At 43.4% G+C, this 3,246-nt stretch overlaps 1 long non-coding RNA gene across 1 annotated transcript; it reads right to left on the bottom strand.

Moving 5' to 3' along the window:
• Positions 1-810: 810 nt before the first annotated feature.
• LOC125294994 lies at positions 811-1,701 on the bottom strand. The gene is made up of 3 exons (XR_007193613.1): positions 1,646-1,701; positions 1,305-1,471; positions 811-882 (listed from the first exon to the last, which is right to left on the bottom strand). It is a non-coding gene; the product is annotated as an uncharacterized LOC125294994 (long non-coding RNA).
• Positions 1,702-3,246: the final 1,545 nt, after the last annotated feature.

Raw genomic sequence — 3,246 nt, 5'->3', positions numbered from 1 at the left:
CTGAAGTTAGCCAGGCTGGCCTTAAATAATTACACAGCTTGTTAAATAATGTCTGGATGAATGTTACATGGGTTCCGACATTAATAATGGTAAATTCCTCAGCAATGACCCCAGTGCTTATTTTGGAGGCCATACCAGGTCCAGTCTAGCACCTAGCCAGCTGAACGTCTCCCCACTGGCCTGGTACACCACTCTCCCATGGCAGGCCTCTTCCTCTCTCATCAGTCTCCATTTAAACCTCTCAAGTTACCATAGCCACATACATTGGCCAGTGAGTCTTGAACTTCAACAATTCACCGTTAACGTCCACACCATCAACTCAGTCTGAGCAGCATGTTTTTCTAGTGTCTGTGGTATAGCATAATCTATTTGTTTTTTAAATATATATTCTAGCAATTACATAAAGCTCAACCAGCATTCACCTCTCCTTCTTTAATGGGTCTTATGTGGTTAGTGACTAAATCTCTCTGAAAACACACACATTGAGTCTTAGCACTTGTTAAGAGAAACGGACAGCTTTAAGTTCTCCAGCAAACAGCCAAAGAATAAGTCATGGATGCTCAGGGAGAGGGAACCATAAAGCACATGTTAGTGCATGCTTTATATTCAGCTCCATACATCAGCTACATGGCTTCCCATTGCCTGTTTATGCCTCATTGCTTGTGAGATCCTGTTGAGATGTTCTCCTTAGAACTATTTGCTTAAATTTTCACATTTTCATAGGTGGGACTACAATGACTACATTCATGTCGTTAGATGTTTATATAGATGTTTGTAGAAATCTAGAAAAGGATTTTTTCACTGCTATATCCCTTGGTATTTAGGTCTTCTTCCTCAAAAAAGTAGGCCAGTATTATCTTTTCTGCCATTTGTTGACATCGTCTGCAAAATAATAGACAGAAAAGGTTGCCTGATTATTACCCTGGTTGGTCATTATAAATGGATCTTGTTGCTGTTGCTGACAGCAGAAACCAGTTGAGTCTTAGCAACATTCCTATTTGATGTGGGTACTGCTAGCTAATCATTCTAATGAACTATAGCTGCTTATATTACAAATGCAATATTCATAATCATGGAAATATGTTCAGATAAAAGGAACAAACAGACATAAATAACAAGGCTACTTTAGAAGCTGCACTTGATTCCCCCTGCATCTGAGAGGATTAAATACAATCATCCAGTGTCTATGTAAAGTGATATTCAGTTTTTATGGGTTAAAATGTTGGTACTTGACACGATTATTACACACACACACACACACACACACACACACACACACACACACACACACACACACTTTTTACCATTTCAGTAGAACATTGGCAGGAATGACCAAAGGCTCAGAAAGAGAAGAGCGGGTAAACAAGGCCAGACTTCACCACATCAAAATGAGTCCCACCACACAGCTGCTCCACATCCCCCTGTCCTGCACACAAATAGCCCTGCCCGCTCACATGCAGGAGTAGAGGAACTTACATGACACGCACGCACGCACGCACGCATGCACGTACGCACGCACACACACACACACACACACACACACACACACACACAGCGAATCTTGAAAATCGAATCTTTTAAAACAGAGCATATTTCATCATCCTCTTATGGAAAATATGTATGCATATTATGCTTTAATACATACCAAAAAGCCTGAGCTCCAATACACTTCTGATGGTCCATTCACTGAAGGTCTCCCCCGTTAGCTCATCCTGGTGTTTTCTCAGTGTAATTAAATCACAGCCTGGGTCTCTTGGGGGGTCTGTCCATTTGGAGTTGGGGCCAACTGTTCCCCACAGGTTGGTGGGGGAGTTGTTTTTGTTGGAATCATTCCCTGGGATCAGGTTTCCTTACTGGGAATCGCTGCCTTAGAAAAACAATGCTGCCATATATGAATAAATATATAAATACACAAAGCAGGGCCCCCAAATCACAGTGTACGCAGTAATCCTGCCTCCAGCCACTGAGAATGTATATGTGCAGAGTCGTATGGCAGCCATACAGTAGGTGCTGTTGCACTAGAGGGCCGCCCGGTCCCTTTCTCTCTGAACAGGACTGGCTGATTTATTATTGAAGGACACACACTGGCGCTGCTCCCAAGTGCCCTTGGCTTTTGTCCCATAACTGGAACCAGTGCTCTGATTAGAGGAGGTCTTGATGTTTGTTGTCAACTCCTTAGTTGTAGAGACACGGGAAAGATGGTAGCTGTGTGTGTGTGTGTGTGTGTGTGTGTGTGTGTGTGTGTGTATGGTTGTGAGAGTTGTGGTGTGCTGACATGCCGCTCCTGTTGGGTGTTGATTTAATATGGCTATGTTGAATAGCACTATCCTAGTGTGGCAGAGAAAGCTGTCAACCAACTCACCCATTCATGCACCTGATCAAGACACTTCAACCTGAAGGAGGAATTTATTTACTCAAACTAACTTTTGCCTGAAGAAGACCCAGCAGGGTCGAAACGTTGCCTGTTGTGCATTAAATAATTGGGAGTCAAAAGCAGTGTTGCGGACATTGTATTTTTTCAATCAAACTAACTTGTACCATAAAATATCAGCTTTAAAACAATGTTGATAATACACTGACTTATAAGACTGTGAATGGCATGTCTGACATTACATGTGCCCAGAATGTCTGGTGTTGCACTATGTGACTGTGCTGTAGTGGGCATGATGCTTCTTGTCAGTTTTCACACATTTGTGCTAAAAAGGTGGCCAGTACGTTGAGAATGGGCGAGGGGAATTCTCCAACACATTGTGTCGCCACTTGTGGAACTGGATCTTGTATCTTGCTGTTATTCACATGGACCATTTTGTTGATGTCACCATCCTCCATCAGAGTGTGTGCTTTTATGACGAGCTCTCTGCTCCAGAAGAAATCCCACAGCTCTCACTGGGCGGCAGGCTCCCATGCCGGACTGCTTGGCCTGGCTGAGGTCTGATGACGGGGCCCTCTTTGAACAATACACACAGGAAGTGTTTTTTTTTTTTCTCGGTTGGCTCTGCCTTATGGATGGATTCTGCTGTTCACAGAAGAGACTGCTCCACACACAGAGCTCTGGCCAGACCTGCTCCACGGCTCACAGCCCCACATGCTGTCTTCATCCTCTGTGTGCTTCCCCTTCTCCTCAGATCACAAATGACTCGCCTTCACTAAACCCCTGAGATGAGGCTGTTTAATTGACTTTTTAAACTTCAAATCTATTTGTATGAAGAAACAATCCTGTCACCCATCATAAACTTAACACAAATC

Source organism: Alosa alosa, chromosome 1 (genome assembly GCF_017589495.1).
Source record: "Alosa alosa isolate M-15738 ecotype Scorff River chromosome 1, AALO_Geno_1.1, whole genome shotgun sequence".
Lineage (NCBI taxonomy): Eukaryota > Metazoa > Chordata > Actinopteri > Clupeiformes > Clupeidae > Alosa > Alosa alosa.
This window is presented reverse-complemented; position numbering and strand designations above follow the sequence as displayed.